This window comes from Leptonychotes weddellii, chromosome 1 (assembly GCF_054177405.1).
Source record: "Leptonychotes weddellii isolate Sample4059 chromosome 1, ASM5417740v2, whole genome shotgun sequence".
Taxonomy (NCBI): domain Eukaryota; kingdom Metazoa; phylum Chordata; class Mammalia; order Carnivora; family Phocidae; genus Leptonychotes; species Leptonychotes weddellii.
In genome coordinates this window covers 95,831,875-95,852,056 of record NC_138369.1, presented here as the reverse complement: position 1 = coordinate 95,852,056, position 20,182 = coordinate 95,831,875, and the positions used below count along the sequence as shown (strand labels likewise).

The 20,182-nt window shown below is 41.4% G+C and overlaps 1 protein-coding gene across 2 annotated transcripts in view; it reads right to left on the bottom strand.

Moving 5' to 3' along the window:
* KCNAB1 (potassium voltage-gated channel subfamily A regulatory beta subunit 1) overlaps nt 1-20,182 on the bottom strand; it is a 370,920-nt gene that overhangs the window by 256,492 nt on the left and 94,246 nt on the right. The gene's annotated exons all lie outside the window — the stretch shown is intronic.

Here is a 20,182-nt window from a genome sequence, read left to right as displayed (position 1 = left end):
AAACAAATAATACATTATGTTTAAAAAAATATATATCAGGAAGGGAAAAATGAGGGGGGGAAATCGGAGGGGGAGACAAACCATGAGAAACTATGGACTCTGAGAAACAAACTGAGGGTTTTAGAGGGGAGGGGGATGGGGGGGTGGGTTAGTCTGGTGATGGGTATTAAGGTGGGCATGTATTACATGGAGCACTGGGTGTTATACTCAAACAATGAATCATGGATCACTACATCAAAAACTAATGATGTATGGGGCACCTGGGTGGCTCAGTCGTTAAGCGTCTGCCTTTAGCTCAGGTCATGATCCCAGGGTCCTGGGATCGAGCCTTGCATCAGGCTCCCTGCTAGGCGGGAAGCCTGCTTCTCCCTCTCCCAATGCTTGTGTTCCCTCTCTCGCTGTGTCTCTCTCTGTCAAATAAGATCTTTAAAAAAAAAAAAACAAAAAACTAATGATGTAATGTATGGTGACTAACATAATAAAATAAAATTAAAAAAATCAGTTTTCCAAACCTGGTTCCCAACAGACATTGCTGTCAAGCAAAAAGGAACAGTGTTTCAATCAACATTATCTGCGAGCACCATCTCTGTACTAGGCAATAGAAACATGGGGGGGAAATGAAGCACTGTCCTTCTCCCCAGGAAGCTGGCAATCTGTGTGGGAAGGACAAAGCATTCAGTCTTAAAGGGGCTAATTAACAAGTCAGAGGTGCATCGGTGTTCAAATGAGTGGTACAGATACTAAATATGCTAGAGTTAAGCAGGGGAGTAATTGCAGAAGGCTAGAGAAAGTTCTTGGATTCATTCCCCATATTTCTATTGAGTCCCTATCAGATACTGGTCTCTGCTTGTTGCTGGGGTATGAAGTTGGCTTAGACAGAGGCTGGACCACAAGGAGCTCAGGGATGCCCAAGCAGCCCTCACCGAGTAGGACTTTGCCCAGGGCATGGATCTGATTAGCAGGAGAGGAGGGAGGTGGTCTTCCCAGGGGTTGGCAAGGGTGGAGAGAACACACATTCTGGCTGTGTCTGTTTTGTTTTTTTTTTTTTTAAAAAAAAAAAACGGTCTGACCACTTCTTCCCAGCTAAGTTTTAAGTAGAATATGTGCTTATTTTGGATTCTACTCCAGAGATGAATCTCAACACTTTATAACCTGCAGATAAGGTTTCAATCACATTGTGGAAGTTCATCTTTTACCCTTCATGACCTTCCCACTCCTGACTTTAGAAAACAAGTATACCACCCACTGTTCAGTGGTTGAGAAATAACTTTCAGATAGGATGAGGGCTGTGGAAAGGGACAAATGATGCCTTCTTTTTACCCTTGGCTCCCAGGAGGGAGTTCTTGAAGATATCTGTGTTCCCTGGAATAAATAACAGTGGGCAGAGAGGAAGCAGATCATTAGAACCTTCATGTTTTCACACGAAGCTGGCTCATCGGAGATGATCACTGTGAATCAAGAAAATGAGAAGAGGAAGAAGTGGGAGGAATCCAAAGGAACAGCTGAGAAAAAGAGGAAAATAAAGCAGCCTGGGAGGCAAGACAGCATGGTAATCACCACAGGCCCAGAGGGGTCAGGAGCTTCCTCGGGCACTGGCTGAGAGGGAGGAGGTGTGAGAAGGTGGCCAGGGGCTGACGTAAGAGTCCTGCCAATTTCACGGGGTGGGGGGGGGCATGGAGGGGGCAGAGATCTGCACACTGTTAGCCAAGATGGCGTTCAGGTTTCCCTGAAAGCATAACCCGAATGAGATCGGGGATGCGGTTATCAGAACACAACATGCAAGGCAGAGAGCACCTCTGAGTCACCTTTCTATACCCCACAGGACCTTAAGCAGAGTGCCTTATATAGAGCAGGCCCTCACTGTATGAATAATTGAGAGAAGGAGACAGGAAGCAAAGGAAAGAAGGAGGCAGGAAGGGAGGAAGGGAGGTGTATGGGAAGATGCCAAATTCTTGGATAAACTGGATTCCTTAAAAAGAAGAAAAAAAGAAAATCCTCCATGGTCTAGTTTCACCCAGGCTGCTTCCTTAAAGGGAGCAAATCATTGCCCCACATTCACATCTGCACCTCCTGCATACTGACAAGTGTCCGCCGTTAGTCCGCCTCAGAGAGAACCGAAGAATGGAGACCAGAGGTATGCTTTCCAGTGCAAGCCTCTTTCTTGCTGCCCGCAGTGTGCCTTTTCAGATCTGACATCTGCACAGGCTTTGACAGCCGGCCAGGAGCTTGGTGACTTACCCTGCGGTGCTCAGCCTCCCCGGCACTGATGGAGCGGCCGGTCTCAGGAGTCCGGGAACCGCCTCATGGTTGGCTGTGAGAATGCTCATTCCTAATAAATTTGTGCTAACAGGCCACATGCTAATTAAGGTGGGAAATTAGATAGGAATCCTGTTACTGTCCTCCATTAGGATTGGGAAGGGTTATTATTTCAGACTCAAATAAGACCCACAGATGATGAGATCGGTAGAGATGGAGATATAAATGTAGATACAGATGTGGTGATGGGTTGAATTGGGTCCCCCCCCCGTATTCATATGTTGAAGTCCTCAATCTCAGTAAGTACCTCAGAATGTGACTGGATTGTGTGTATTACAATAATACAGGGAGATAGGGTGTTTCAAGAGGTGACTGAGGTAAAATTAGGTCATTAAGGCACTTAGGCCCTAGTCCAATACGACTGGGATCTTTATAAGAAGAGGAGATGAGTGGGGCGCCTGAGTGGCTCAGTGGGTTGAACGTCTGCCTTCAGCTTTGGTCATGGTCCCGGGATCCTGGGATCGAGCCCCGCGTTGGGCTCCCTGCTCGGTGGCTGACCCGCTTCTCCCTCTCCCTCTGCCTGCCCCTCTCTCTCGCTCGCTCTCTCTCTGTCAAATAAGTAAATAAAATCTTAAGGGGAAAAAAAAAAAAGAGATGAGGACCCTGGAACACATGGAGGGAAGGTCTGCGAAGACCCAGGGAGAAGACAGCCATCTGCAAGCCAAGGAGAGAAGCTGCAGAAGAAATAGACCCTGCTAACTCCCCTCCCTCATCTTGGACTTCTCGTCTCTGGAATCATGAAAATATAAATGTCTATTGTTTCAGCCCCTCAATCTACAGTATTTTGTTACAGCAGCAGTCCTCACACACCAGTACAGGTATAGATATTGTTTTTTAGTTTAATACGTATATTATTGGTCAAGAGAAACTATTGGAATACTCTAAAGAAGATGCCCCTAAAAGTCTTTATTAGACCACAGATATTATTGTGCCACTCCATACATCCTGAGCCAATGTTATAAATGTGCTGCAAAGAAGAGCTCCAAATAGAACTCATTTTTTCCTTTCCACAAAGTTGTAAAAGCCTCTACATGGTACCTCTTGATATAAGGAGTGGTGGTTTTCAAGGCATTTCTAGTACTTTCCCTTTTTTTTTTTTTAAGATTTGAGAGCGAGAGAGTGCGCACGCGCACAAACACAGCAGGAGCGGCAGAGGGAGAATCCCAAGCAGCTCCCTGCTGAGTGCGGAGCCCAACACGAGGCTGGATCCCACGACCCTGAGATCATGTCCTGAGCCAAAATCAAGAGTCAGACACCCGATCAACTGAGCCGCTCAGGTGCCCCTCCCTTATTCTTCGTGATCTCCTTATTCTGCCAGTTTTCCCTTTCAAGGGCTTGCTTTGTACCGGTCATGTATAATGAGCAACCTCTGACATGTCATGAGGTGGTGGCAAGAGGCCTGCAGTAGCAGGCAAAGGCCCGGGTTCCAAACCCAGCTCTGTCCCTCTGCCTGTGACCTCGGGTGTCATTATAAATCTCTGTGCCGCCATTCTCACCTGACATATGAGAGGGATACATATAGATTCAGCAGGGTGCTTTTACAGAGAGCTGTGGAGGTTACAAGATCACAGAGAGCCAAACTGTCACTTACTCTGCAATTTCACCTGCATCTCAGCTGGTCTCGATTCATCACCCAATAGTTGGAATTCTTTGGCATTAATGTTAAAGGATCGTTGAGCCGTGGTGACAGAGCCAGTTAGAAACAGACTGCAGGTGGCTGAACTTGCACCCTATCTTCTCATGCTCATCATAGAGTCTTCATGGTAACATGGAAGGACTGTGGAGCGCACGGTCAGCTGGGGCTGGGTGTGAATCCCAGCTCCACCGTGCCCCCTTCTTTCCTGAGCACCACCAAGCAGGACGCTCAACCTCCCTGCGCCTCGGTATCCTCACAAAAAATGGTGCAAAAATATGCCTCTCTGAATGATTGTAGGAATGGCATGAAATAGTACTTGGCCCACAGTAGGCACTTGATAACTGTTAAGTATCCATCTCAATTTATTAAAAGCAGGGCTGTTAGGAAGTCAGTCTCTCAAACAAGCTCCACCAGGGGACCCCAGCAACTACTAATACCAGTAAGACTTGCACTGCACTTCCTATATCCTCGGAGCTCTCCACAACACTCTATACATATTAACTCATTTAATCTGCACATAATCCCATGGGGAGGTAGTATGTTTTCAACACCATTCTAGAGATAAGGAAACAGGAGACACAGAGAAGTTAAATAACTTGCCCAAGGTGACACAGGCAGGAAGCCGCAGAGCTGGGGTTTTACTCGGGGTAGCCCGCCTCCAGAGACTTGGTTCTCAACCACTGCACATACTGCTCCTCATGCAAGAACCTCCTTGGGAGAAGGGCTTTAAACAGTGCCAGTTTATGAATATCATTTTTAAAAAGCCTTATTCTTATTATGAGTGAGGGGAAAGTTCAACATTAAAAGCCTAAAAATTTCAGAACAATTAAATCATCCATGCTTGGTAGCTTTGAGGTATTCCTTCCATCAACCTTTTAAAATACTTCATAATACTTTTTTTTTTTTTGCTCAGGAAAACATGTTTTTCCCAATTACCTGGCACATTTCTGATTAACTCGATTTCTTTTTTTTTTTTTTTTTAAGATTTTATTTATTTATTTGACAGAGCGAGAGAGGGAACACAAGTAAGGGGAGTGGGAGACTGGGATCATGACCCGAGTCAAAGGCAGACGCTTAATGACTGAGCCACCCAGGCGCCCTTAACTCGATTTCTTACAAGTCAAAACAAATGCTTTTTTGCTGAGTCCACTCAGAATTTATGGTTTCTATGCCATCAGAAACCAGAGCCGGGGCAGGGTTGTGGGGGGGGGGGCAGGAAACATTCAATTATGCAGCCAGGCAAAACTGGATTCATTCAAAACAGAAAAGAATGTGCTACTATCTGAAGAATTTTAAACATGCAAGTGTACAGATGGCAAGCCACTTTATGTGTCTATCATTTGTGGTTAAAAGAGAAATTGTTAGGATGAGAGTTTGCCACTTATCAGAAATTCTTAACATCTGGGTTTGGAGAACAATTTATTATATTCTGACAAATTGAACCAGCCATGAAAATAACAATGGGCCTCCATTTGCGTGGGCACAGGTTTTGGAATAACAGAGAAAGTAAAATTGAGAGGCCAAATTGGAAATACTCGAGGCTCTGCTGAATAGAAGAAACTTCCAGATATAGACCCTTATGCTTCCCTGGAGGAAAGTTTCACCAGAGAACCCCCACTAGGAAACTCTGAGGACAAACTCAATACAAATTTTCTCACACCACTGGCCACATGCCCAAATTAAAACATAATTAAGGATAGTTAAGCTTTTCAATTAACACTTGAACTATACCCATAGCCACTGATAAAATATTTCCTTAATTAGAAACTTGTGACATATCAGATGTATCAGCAAGATCTCCATATTTATCCATCACTCTATATGTTCAAGACAAAGTGCCATAACTCTATAGGAAGCAGATATAGAAAAACAGGAAATTCACAGTTCAGATTCTTTTGTTGAGGCCTCTTCATGGTAGGTAAATTCCCATAAGCTCGCCTAGAACCTGGACATAAAGCTGGGGGGAAATGGGGACATGTGGTCAGTTTATTTATTTATTTATCCTTACAAATGTCATTGATTCTTCCTCACTTAGTAACCATTAGTATGATTTCTGCCATTGCCTTATAATAGAACAAGCTGGTCAGAAATATTGGTCAATTTAAGATATCATTAACCATAAGACACATGACTTCATATACCACTAAAACAAAAACTATGGTCAGTTGTTAAGACACAATGCTTTTTTTTATCCCTTAAACTTTTTATTTTAAAGTTACCAAAAGAGTCATTTTAGACTTCGTTGGGCTTCTGTGCCCAAAATTTCACTCTTGTATATACATGAAAGGAAAAATATAAGAGAAATTGGTTAAGGTATTCCCCAAATATATTCACATTCAGAATTTGATGCTTCTGGATATTTTAATCATCAACATCCATATCTTTCCACACAGTCATCCTTTGTGTTGGTAATGTGGCAATTTTTAAGACACATGCTCATCAGAACCTGAATAGCCAAAGCAATCTTAAGAAAGAATAAAGCTGGTGGTATCACAATTCCAGATTTCAAGATATACTACAAAGCTATAATAATCAAAACAGTGTGGCACTGGCACAAAAAAATAGATATAAAGGTCAATGGAACAGAATGGAGTCCAGAAGTAAACCCATGCTCATATGGTCAACTAATCTCTGAAAAACAAGGCAAGAATAGGCAATGGGGAAAAAAATAGTCTCTTCAACAAATGATGCTGGGAAAACTAGATAGCTACATGCAAAAGAAAGAAACTGGACCATTTTCTTTCACCATACCCCAAATGGATTAAAAACCTAAGCTTGAGGCCTGAAGTCATAAAGTTCCTAAGGGAAAACATAGACAATCTCTTGGACATTGGCTTTAGTGACATCTTTATGGACAGGTCTCCTGAGGCAAGGGAAACGGGAAAATCAAACTATTGGGACTATACCAAAATAAAAAGCTTCTACATAGCAAGGGAAACCATCAACAGAACAAAATGACAACCTACTGAATGGGAGCAGATATTTGTAAATGACATATCCGATAAAGGGTTAGTATCCAGAATATATAAAGTATTTATACAACCCAACACCAAAAAAACCAAAAAAACCAAAAAACCAAAAATAATCCAATTAAAAATGGGCAGAGGACTTTAATAAACATTTTCCAAAGAAGACACAGAGCTGGCCAACAGACATATGAAAAAACGCTCAACATCACTCATCAGGGAAATGCAAATTAAAGGCACAATGAGATCACTTTACACCTGTCAGAAAGGCTAAAATAAAAAACACAAGAAATAACAAGTGCTGGTGAGGATGTGGAGAAAATGAAACATTCATGCACTATTAGTGGGAATACAAATTTGTGCAGCAACTGTGGAAAACAGTATGGAGATTCCTCAGAAAAATTACAAATAGAATTACCATATGATCCAGTAATTCCACTACTAGGTATTTATCCAAAAAAATGAAAACATGAATTTGAAAATATATATGTACCCCAATGTTTATTGCAGCACTATTTACAATAGCGAAGATACGGAAGCAACCCAAATGTCCATTGACTGATGAATGGGTAAAAAAGAGGTGGTATACATATAAATTGGAATATTACCAAGCCATAAAAAAGAATGAAATCTTGCCATTTGCAACAACATGGATGTACTGTACTTAGAGGGTATAATACTAAGTAAAACAAGTCAGAGAAAGACAAATACCATAGGATTTCACTTATATGTGGAATTTAAGAAACAAAACAAACGAACAAATGAAAAAAGAAACAAAAAAGCAGACTCATACAGAGAACAAACTAGTAGTTGTCAGAGGGGAGATGGGTGAAATAAAGGGGATTTAGAGGACACTTATCTTGATGGGCACTAAGAAGTGAATAGAACTGTTGAATCATTACATTGTACACCAATTATACTTAAATTCTCTCTCTCTCACACACACACTCAACTATTATCTCTGGGACTTTTTCCCCCCAAGTTGTTGACGCCCACTCTGAAAGCTGTGATGCACACTTACAGGTATTGACAGCCTCATCATGATGGTCACCTAGCCAGTGGCAATAGGAGATCATGTCACAAATTCACCAAAGGAAACATATGTTTCAGAGAATTGATGAACTATAATGATTTCTAATATTTTAAACTTTTATTTCATGGCTGTTTAAATCTAAAATATTATAGAAGGAAGGAAAGGGAAATTTCTCAGCACCCACTCTGTGTCAGGCATTGTGTCAAAAGCTTCTATATCCACTATCTCATTCCAGAGGAAAGGGAGAAAAGAATCTGCCTTTGTTAAACATCTAAATTAATTGGGCTCTCAACTATATCATCTATAGATGGAGTTACAGAACCATTCATCTTCACCCTCGCAAAAGTATGAATCAGACTCCAGAAGGGCTTTCCACATAAAGCCACCCTTGCCCGATGGGGCTGGGAAAAATAAGCAATCTGAAGGGCTTTCTAAAAATACATTAATGGGGGGGCCCCTGGGTGGCTCAGTCAGTTACGCGTCTGCCTTCAGCTCAGGTCATGATCTCAGGGTCCTGGGATCGAGCCCCCCCATCAGGCTCCCTGCTCAGCGCGAAGTCTGCTTCTCCCTCTCCCACTCCCTCTGCTTGTGTTCTCTCTCTTTCTCTCAGATAAATAAATAAAATTATTAAAAAAACGTTAATGGGTTAAAACTTCCTTGTTTCAGTTCAAATGTGTTGGTCTTCTTAGGGTGAGGAAAGCTATTGTCATTCTACCTCATAGCTAATGTATAAAAGATGCACTCTCTCACTTCTTTGTTCCATTCATTTTCTTTCTTTTTTTTTTTTGAAGATTTATTTATTTATTTGACAGAGAGAGACACAGTGAGAGAGGGAACACAAGCAGAGGGAGAAGCAGGCTTCCTGCAGAGCAGGGAGCCCGATGCGGGGCTTGATCCCAGGACCCTGGGATCATGACCTGAGCTGAAGGCAGACGCTTAACGATTAAGCCACGCAGGCGCCCATGTTCCATTCATTTTCAAAGGGGAGGTGTTGTAAAGAGCAGATCTTAGATCCTATGAGATTCCTTCTCATTTAAGTCTTTCCTTTTGACAGATCGCAGAAAGTTAATGTAGGAGACTCCTTAGGTTTTCATCACATTTAAAATAAAACTCATCTGGGGGGTTATAAGGATCAAGCTCTCACTCTGTACTCTATCAAGTACTATATTGTCTGAAGTTTTTATAATGCACACATATTACTCTTGTAAATAAAATACATTTTAAAAATGTTTCTACCATAACCTTATCACAAATTCATCTAAGAGGAAAGAGGGATACAAGAAAGCATGAAGGAAAAAGTCACGTTAATCCAGGCTTCCAATTTTTAACATTTTTGTCAATATCTTCTTGGTTTGCACATTTTTATTTTCCATGCAGAGTTTCATGGTGGTTGTTGTTATTAATGTTGCTGCTGTTGTTTTATATAATTGAATACTTTTCAATGTGTGTGTCAATTACCTCATGCTATCATTTTGGATTTGTTCCTTTGTCTTTTCATATATTATCTGCCCTTAGGTCAATTATTTGTCATCATTATGCACCGATCACCTTGTTGATAGGCATCTTTCATTGTCTAGTTGGTAAGTTCTATATCCTGATGAAGCAAAGAGGTGAAGGACTCAGCCGCTCCCCATAGGGCTCCCTTCCTGGCTGGGGAGGGTGCAGACATTCATTGATGGCTAGTTGCCTACCCTCTATGTCAGAAGGAGTGATCTAGCTGATACACTCTCTAGAGGAAGAGATCCTGGAGGTTGGGGCAGTTAAATAGACTACGGTAGGGTCAGAAAAGATTTGGACATTAAGGACAGAGAAGAACCCAGGCAAGGAAAGAAAGTAGGTGAGGGAAGCTACGTGGGCAGATGAAATATTTTTTAGCAAAGATGGGGAGGTTGAGGGGCCTCTTAGGGAACAACGAGCAAAGCACTTTGGATGGAACCTTATTTGATAAAAAGGATTTATGTGAGAAATGATGCAAAACAAATACACATAAATTAACTAGAGTCTGCTGAGGACAACCTGGAATAAAAGTCTGGTGCAGACTGCCTGCTCAGGGCAGTTGCAGGGAGGTTGAAGGTAGAACACTCATCAAGGATTCAGGTCTGGGGATAGGAGTGTAAGCAATATTTTTGGAAGATCCTTCTGGAAGCCAATAGGGTGGTCCAGTAGGAGACTGCTAGAATCAGCCGGCTGTTAAGGTAAAACTTGCTGTTGAAAGAATGGTACTTCTTCCTGTCAGTTCTAACAGACTATGGAAAAATGTTCACAACACACTGTGTACTCAAAAAACAGTTCACAGGGCGCCTGGGTGGCTCAGTTGGTTAAGCGACTGCCTTCGGCTCAGGTCATGATCCTGGAGTCCCGGGATCGAGTCCCATATCGGGCTCCTTGCTCAGCAGGGGGTCTGCTTCTCCCTCTGACCCTCCCCCCTCTCATGTGCTCTCTCATTCTCTCTCTCAAATAAATAAATAAAATCTTTAAAAAAAAAACAGTTCACAAAATATGTACAGTATGAGCCTATTTTGACAGAAGCAAAAATTATCTACCTCTGCAGAGAAACCAAAGGATATCCCCCAATATATTTGGTATATTGGGTACATTTGAGATACCCAAATATTATCACTAGTTACTTATGCATGGTGGAAGTATGGGTCATGTTTTATTTCCCTAATTTTGATAGCATATTATTTTCTGTTGTAGGTATATATTACTTTTATATTATGGAGCAAAAAAGAAAAGTGATAGAGAAAAAGAAATGATGCTTGAAGCCATCAGAAGCCTATAGGTATACTTATCATGGGCAGAAGACCAAGAGTTTTCTTTTTCTATTTCACAGCACCCAGTACTGTGAGATAAATGGCATGAAGCTCAGTTTACATTTTAACAAGTATCCAGGACATGACCATTAAGCTATGCTAACTGATGTGGAAAAAAATTTATTAAATCAAATCACTGGTTTGCTGTAGATCTGATACGGATTCCTGCTGGGGAGGCAGGCGAGGAGCAGTCTGATCCTCTAAGGACAGCAGTAATTAAACACTAAAGGAATTTTTGGCAATAACTACGAATTCTACCAACCTAAGCCTGGTTGACCCTCCCTAGAGTTGGCCTCTACTAAGAGGAAGAGAACCTATGTAGGTTCATCATTAATCAAATTAATGTGAGTTGAGCCCCTTAGGGGAAAAGGACAGGTCTCAATCTCTCAGACAGCTGTGCAGACAGGTGCTTTATTAATTCCCATTGGCCGAATAAATGAATTTATACCAAGCTCTGGGATAATGCCAGAACTGAGTGGAAATATGCTATATAGAAATCATATCACTATGCTGAAATTTCAGAGACCTCTCTAATAATTGTGGTTTGTCCCCAGTATTCTGCATTCGCCCTTTGCCCCACCTCCTACTTGGTTTTTTTACATAGTTCTATGGTGATAAAATGAGAGAAGGAAGGAGTAATGCAATATGGTATTTCTGTATAGATGTTAGGAAATTTTGGCAAAGGAATAGGAATGAGGAGGGGCCTGGGGAAGAAAAGAATTTTAGCCAAAATCAAACATAGGGAAGTATTTGAAGAGACACACAAAGCTTGAGCCTAATCTGCTAACTGAATTCCATGGGGAGGTGGTTGGTCAGTTTTAGGAAAAGATCAGTGTCTTAGTTTCCTCGGGCAGTTGTCACAAATTATCACAAACGTGGTAACTTAAAACAACAGAAATGTATTCTCACAATTCTGGAGGCCAGAACTCTGAAATCAAGGTGTGAGTAGGGCTGGGATCCCTGCAAAAGCTCTGGGGGACAATTTAGTCCTTGCCTCTTTCAGCTTCTGGTGGCTCATCCGCATTCCTTGTGACTTTAACTCTCCATGTGACTTTAGCTCTCCAGTCTGACTCCACCTTCCAATGGCCTTCTCCATGTGTCTTTGTCTTCTCGTCTAAAGACACTTAATCATTGGATTTAGGGCCCACCTAGGTTGATCTCATCCCAAGATCTTTAACTTCATTACATCTGCAAAGATACTTTTTCCAAATAAGGTCACGTTCACAGGTTTCAGGGATTAGGATATGAACATAGGTTATCTGGGGACTACCATTCAACCAACCAGTGTCAGTTTGGGGAAAGTAGGTGTTAGATGGGGTGAGGGGGGTGGGGAAAAGATGGAGAGAGGAGGCAGCAAGACTGGACTTGTTTTCTGTCCTGACAAGAGTAAAACTGAAGATACAACAAAACAGTCCAAGACTGTTTGGAGACGAAAATTCATTCAGAGTACAGGTTTGAGAGCTCCCATCTGAGGGTGGTTTCTTTGATAGGGTGAAAACAAAGAGAAACAAGAAGATCCTCATAGGTCAAATAAGGGCAGGTGGGCTTTCCCATGCCCTACAGTGTCTCTTTGCCCAGAGATAACAGTACTGGATCAGGTACAGAGATCACACATGAAAGGATCCACATAAAAGGATCATCTGTAACCATACCCTTGGTGAGAATGGCTCCATCCACTAAACCAAAGTGCTTCTCTGGAAGAAGCATTAGCCCAGAGGTGGAGAGAGAATGGTACATGGAGTACTTGGGAGGTAGAAATAGCAAAGACACAATACAACAGAAACTAGGAGGCATGCAAGCTATGGAGGAGATAGCAAAGCACTGAGAAAAATAATAACCAACGAATTATGGTTTTGTCATTTTCCTGATCAAGAGTAGCCCCAAGTTTGTTTTTTTTTAATAGATGACTTTCTGTTTGGTAAAACCTTGAACTGTCATGTCAGCAGAATGTGGTAGTCATAGCATCATGTGGTGCAGGACTAGAGCAGCTCAAGAATCAGTTGAAACTCAAGTTCCAGACTCAGTATGAGAGCAGAAGATTCAAATCATGGGACTTATGATGATGTCAAGGAGCAGGGAAGAACATTAAATCTAAAAATGACTAGGTACTTCTCAGTAAAAAAGAAGCTTGGAATCCGATGATTGAAGGCATAGTCAAGGGATCAATTCAGCAGAATGGTCTCTGAGGTCAAAGTGGACCAGTCTCTAAAATGGAAGCATAATTCTGAAAAGTATTAAACCAAAATACTTTTTATACCCCATAAATCAAGATTTTAAAAACTTATTACAAATGAAGATTTATGAGAAATGAAAAGTACTTTGGTTTAATATTAAAAGACATTAACATTGTATAAATCAATTTTAACACTATGATGAGATAAAATATAAAGATGTATGTGTATATATAATAGTACATATAGTACTGGTATATAGTATAGAACATAATATATGTACATATATGTCTGTGTGTGTATATATATATATATATATATATATATATACACACATAGTAGTACAAAGGGTGGGGGAATGAATGGAACATGGAACTCATACTGGAGCAAAATTTATACATTTTAACAGAATTAAGTTAATTTTATTCTGAAGTAGATTGTGATAAGTATATATTATGATCATTAGAGAAAACAACTCAAAGAAATAGTTTCTCAAATCAACAAAGGAATAAAAATACTTAACAGACAAGAAGGTAATCAACCAAAAAGTAAAAGTTGACTAGAACTGGTAAATAAATTTAGCATGGTCACAGAATATAAGATCAATATACAAAAATCAATTGTATTTTTATACTAGCAATGAACAATCCAAAATTAGTAAAACAAATTTTTTTGCAAAATCAAAGAAAATAAAATATTACAAATAAACTGAAGAAATGCAAGTCTTATAAACTAAATATTACAAAATATTACTGGGAAATTAAAGAAGATCTAAATAACATGAATGTTCACAGATTGGAACAGTTAGCATTGTCGAGATGGCAATTCTCCCCAAATGGATTTAGAAATTCAATATATATCCTATCAAAATTCAGCAGGATTTTGTAAAACTTGACAAACTGATTCTAAAATTTGTATGAAAATGCAATAAACTTAAATAGCCAAAATAATTTTGAAAAAGAAGAGTTATATGAGAAGACTTACACTATGTGATTCCAAAACTTTCTACAGAGCTATATTAACCAAGAGAGTGTGGTATTGGCAAAGGTTAGGAATATAAATTAATGGAAGAGAATGGAGACTTCAGAAATAAGTTCTTACATTTGTGGTCAATTGGCTTTCAACAGTGACACCCAACACAATTCAATTGGAAATGATGGTGTTTTCAAAAAATGTTGCTAGTACAATTGGCTATCCCCATGCAGAGAAACAAAAAAGACCATATACCCTATCTCACATCTTGCACAAAAATCTACTCAGAATGGATCATAGACTTATATTTAAGAGTTAAGACTCTAAACTGTCTAGAAGAAAACATAGGAGAAATCTTTGTGAACTTGGGTTTGGAAAAGATAGGACACCAAAAGTACAATCCATAAAAGCAAAACAATGGTAAACTGGACTTCTTAAATAAAAAACCATTTTACTTAACAACAGATCATTATGACAAGACATAGACTAGCTTAAATATTCTGCAAATCATATACATGGTAAAGAACCTGTATCCAGAATAAAGATGACTAATATAACTAAATAAAAGGATATATAACCCAACTAAAAAAATGGATGAAAGATTTTGATATTTCACCACTGAAATATGATAGATATGTGAATGGCTAACAAGCACATAAAAATAAGCTCAACCTCAGTAGTCATTAAGGAAACACACAAACACTACAATGAGACACTCCAGCACTCCCACTAAAAACACTGTAATGTTTTAAAAATTTAACCAAGAGTTAGTGATGATGTGGAGAAACTCGAACTGAAACCCTCACGCATTGCTGGTGAGAGTGTCAAATTTTCCACTATGGAAAATAGTTTGATAGTTTCTTAAAAAGTTAAGTACAAATTTACCATATGACCAAGGAATTCCACCTTTAGATATGAAAATATATGGCTACATAAAGACATGTACATGAATGTTCATAACATTATTCATACCAACCAAACCCAGAAACTTATCCAAATGTCCATCAAATGGAAAGTGGATAAACTGTGTTATGTATACATTTTTTAAAGGTTTTATTTATTTGACAGAGAGAGACACAGCAAGAGAGGGAACACAAGCAGGGGGAGTTGGGAGAGGGAGAAGCAGGCTCCCCACTGAGCAGGGAACCCAATGTGGGGCTCAATCCCAGGACTCTGGGATAAGGACCTGAGCCGAAGGCAGACGCTTAATGACTGAGCCACCCAGGTGCCCCAAACTGTGTTATATTTATAGAATTCTATTCAGCAATTAAACAAATGAACGACTGATACATGCAACAACGTGAATCAGCCTCAAAAACATTACACTGAATAAAAGAAGCTAGACGAAAAGGCTGTATATTATATAATTCTATGCTGAGGACAGGTCTATAAAGGCACATTTATGGATATAAAACAGATCAGAGGTTACCCGGGTCTGGGAGTGAGAACAGGGATTAACTGCAAATAGGCCCAAGGAAATTTTTTTTGTTATAGGAACATTCTAGAACTGAATTTTGATTATTGTACAATTCTATAAATTTACTAAAGTCAATGAGTTATATATTTATTTTGGGTGAATATTATGGTATATAAATTATACCTGATAAATTTGTTAAGACAAAAAAAATAAAGTGTCATGCCATGATGTAGAATAAATACAATACTGGTGGTTAAAAACAAACAAAAACATTACTTTTCTGAGCGGGGTTTGTTATTTTTAAGCACCCGAGTTCCCTTTCCAGTCAGAAGCAAAGATTGGAGGTGAGAATGTAGAATTTATGACAAGCCTTAGCAGACGGAGATCAGAGGTCTGGGAAGTCTCTGAAAGGAGTTGCAAGACGGGATCAGAAAGATTTATTTGCTATGGGGTTCTCCAGAAGAGTCTGCTTCATCCATCACAGGGCTGACATACTAGACTCCCTAACCAGGTTGAGGAAGAGTCCAAGGGCATGCCAAAGAAGTTCCACGTTGGACACACACTGGATCCGGGCTAGCGTGGAGGGATGACAGGGCAGCAATGGCCGAGGGGTGCCAGACAGGCTCATGGAGTCACCCACGGTATGGAATGAGGCAACAAAGCAGTCAAGGATCATCAGGGTCTCCAGAGCACATGGGAGGTCACAGAGCACAGACTGGATACTGAGGCAGTGCAAGGTTTACAGGCAAAGACACTGGAATGTCCCCAAAGCCCAGGCAAGACAGCTTTAAAACACAGCAGGTAGGCAAGGGACAACTCGGATGAGAGTGACAAGAACTTGGTGAATGGCATGAAGACCACCTCTGATAAGGAGCTGTAATTTTGAAAGAACTAAATATTGATCCAAACCCCTCTTTGGGAAATGGATGAGTTACCTTAAAACAGCAAGTTGTAGGCTTTCCCCTGCTTTTAGTGGGACTAGGGACTTTAGAGCCAGATGAGGACAGTCAATAAAAATTCCTTTTTCTGACCACTGATGGACATTTGCAAGATGTAAAAGGCTCCCAGGGAGCTGAAGGTCTACTGCTGTGACCTTTGACCTTAGGCTTCGCAGGCTGACCTGCTGGAAAGCACATCCTTTGTGTCCCCCAACAGCCAGCCCTTCCAGGTTTAAAGAGGCCTCACCATATCAGATTAGAAAGTCTCTTTGGCTCTCTTGGGGTAGCTCAGGTCTTGTGGGGGCCTGAGCAGATGGACCAGGTGCCCAGAGATAACAACTGGGGCACTATCTTCTTGTCACTGGACTCTTCTCACTTTGAGCCTTAGTCCAAACCCCTAGCTACAGGAGGCCCTGCCAGGGTGCTGAAAGGATTTGATTCTGCAGCAAGCACAATGAGTCAGTAGATCCCAAGAGCGTTCTTTGGTGTATACCCCAGGTGCTCCTAGGTTCCTTTACAGATTAACCATTTGTAACTCTTCAAGTGGCATTTTAACGTGAGATATCCTTAAATAAAACCAACTGGAAGCAGAGTCATTCCATCTCCCTGCTAGTCAGATTGGACAGTCCGTATAAACCGCTGTCATGTCCCACACCCAGAAGAGGACCTGCCGTTCCACACAGCTAACATCATTATGTAGGCCCAGGGCTCGCTCACTCACTCAACAGCACGGCACATTATTTATAGCAATATGGTTGTTATAAAAGCTTTCATGTGGGGGAAGGGGAGAAAGGATATTTGGATTCCTGATGCTTTTGGCTTGGGGCTTTTTTCTTTTAACTGAGTAGGAGTGAGTTATTTAATGTTACATGTAGGTAAATGAGAAAATATGTCCCTTTCAGGAAATGATTTTAATTTCCCTGTAATCATTCTTAATTGTTAACTATCTCCTGAAATTCAAAACGCTGTCATGTGGAGGAGGGAAGCCATTTGGGAATGTTGTTACATTAGGACTGAAACAGGACCAAGGAGAATTGCCAACAGGCAGGCTGGGGACACGGTAAAGGACTCGCTGACAGTGTGGGCTGCTCAACAATATATCGGGCTGCCCACCTAGAGATCTGGTAAGCTTGCTGTCACCGGAGGTATGCAAATTGTGGCCTCAGAACCAGGTGTCTGTACGTGATGGAGAGAACAGTGTATTTACTTCTCTGAATGGTACTTGCATTCCATGGGCTTTTTCAGGCGGTAAGAAACTACATTTTGCTTAGATGACATGGGTTTCTTCTTCTGGCATGCTCAGTATCCCTTCTCCCTTCTGATGATAGCATGCTATGCCTCAAGTGGGATAGACCCCATTCCCCAGGCTCCTGGTGAGGGCACATGACCCAGTCAATGAGAATTCCACTGCCCAGGGCACAGTGATGGACTCAGGATGGTTATGTGACCCCAATCAGTTCAATCATACTCAATCCTGGGACTTTTATTGGAAGAGAAACTCTTTCTTCTGGACTTACAGCTAGTTAAGCATAAAGCTACCTAGGGCTATTTCAAGGAAAGGACCTGCTTGAGAATGAACTGGAAGTGTCATTAGGGAGACATCTTCTCTAGTAGGCCTCCCTCAGCAGGTGATGTCTGCTCTTTCCTACTCTGGTGCTTTATCCACCATGTTGTCATGACTCAGCTACTTGAGTCGGTAGCTTCTATTGCTTCTAGGACTACAGACTAATTGTAAACCTATTCAAATTCCCCAAGAGAAAGAACCTGACCACACCAACAGTCACCATCCATGTGATACACCCAAGTAAACTATGGCTCTTAAGTTCAACTGCTATGGATGGCGGTCTTTATGTCAGGGACTGTTATAAACTGAATATTTGGGCCCCCCTTACACTCCAACTTGTATATTGAAGCTTTGGCCACCAATGTGATGGTATTTGGAGGTGGGGCCTTTGGGAGGTAATTAGGTTTAGATGAGGTCATGAGGGTGGAGCTCCCATGATAGGATTAGTGTCCTTATAAGAAAAGAGATCAGAGCTTCAAAACTTTTTCTTATGTAATGATATCATGGATCTGGACGCTGTCCTCTGAATGTGGCTCCAGATCCCTTCCCAAACGAGTATCAATGTTCTTTCCAATTTCAGTTTTCTAGAATCCTTTTTTTTCCAATTCTCTTTCAATTATTTTGTTTGAATTTTTATTAGTGTTGTGATCTTTCCCATGAGGATTGATAAAGGAAGTTGCCAAGCTGAGAATCTCAGGCTTTCTGCTTTTTCCCTCACCTATCACCAAGCATTTGTCCCATTAAGAACATAGACATGAGTTTTACACAAGGGGAAGGTGATTAAAAACAAATCAACAGAGGCCACGTTTAGGCAACAGGCTTGAACAATGGAAACTCAAGCAAGGTGATAGGGCCCATAGTGACTACTGAGCTGACACAAACAGGCTCATTAAGTGACCCTCCTCGAAATACCCATTAAGCCCTAGCTGACCAATTACAACCAGGCACAGCACCTAAGATTACCAGAAAAGGGAAAATTCCCCATATCCCCATACTTCCTCACTCTACCCTGTAACTACAGCCCCTCACCATCACCTCATGGCAGGCGTCTCTCCGTTGCTGGTGTGCCTGCAGCTCCCTTGCAGGGTCTTCAATAAACTTCAATAAACTTTCTCTCTTTTGTTCTACCTTGGGTGCATTCTTACACCATGGTGCCACCAGCCCCACAAAATCCAAATCTGGGACACCTCAGACTTGTCTGATAGAACATGGTGATTCAGTTGGGTCATGGGTCATTTGAAGAGAGTATAACAGAGATTAGTGATAAGGTGTAACACGAATATCCCTTAAGGGAGGTATATCCCTAAACCACAGTGCCTTAGGCCTAGTAACAGCTGGGTCCCTTACCACCCCTGGGCCTGAAGGGATGACTGGAAGAAATGATCACCAGAACCCAGAGACAGAGTGGGCTGAGTGAGGGCCACCTGACAGAACCTGTGACCCTCAATGGAGCCCATGGGGAAGGAGTTGAGGGAATAAATTCAGCCCCATCCCCAATCTCCTGCCAATTGGCTGAACCCAACTGGAAGCAAGAGGCCCCAGGAACATAGAGCAACCTCCCAGAAGTACAAAGCACAACCGAAAAAGGTAGGGATGGGTATGGAGGAGTAAAGGGAAACTATTCAACACACGTGGGGGGGGGGGAAGTACTTGAGCTACGTTTTCCTTTAAGCAGGCAAAAATATTTCAACACATCATAGCCTGCTGGTAAGTCTTACGGCAATAGGCCGATCCAGTGCTGCTTTTGGCGTGAAGGAGGAGACAATGCCCAACCAGACAGGGAGCATCCACCACCCACACTGCTGGGCTAGCTGGCCCAGCCTGAGGGTATCGTGAAATGAGAAACCCCCCTCCATTAAGAACTCTGACACTGGAGGAGAGGACAGTCTGGAGTGGTCTGCTTAAAGTGACACCAGTCATAAAGGCCGGGCACATCATTCTGTTCAGACATTATGTTTAAAAAGTAGGAAGTGAAAAATATTATAGAAAAGGTCAGGTTTCCAGAAGCATTATCTTGCATTTAAGATTAAAACAGGAAGACAATATGTACTGAAAACATAACGTTTTTTAATTTAAAATTAATCCACTAAACCCTAAAGACACAAATTCACTAAAATTTATTCACGCAGCAATCCAACTAAGACTGCTTTTTTTCTTTTTTTTTTTTTTTTTAAAGATTTTATTTATTTATTTGAGAGAGAGAGAATGAGAGACAGAGAGCAGGAGAGGGAGGAGGGTCAGAGGGAGAAGCAGACTCCCCGCCGAGCAGGGAGCCCGATGCGGGACTCGATCCTGGGACTCCAGGATCATGACCTGAGCCGAAGGCAGTCGCTTAACCAACTGAGCCACCCAGGCG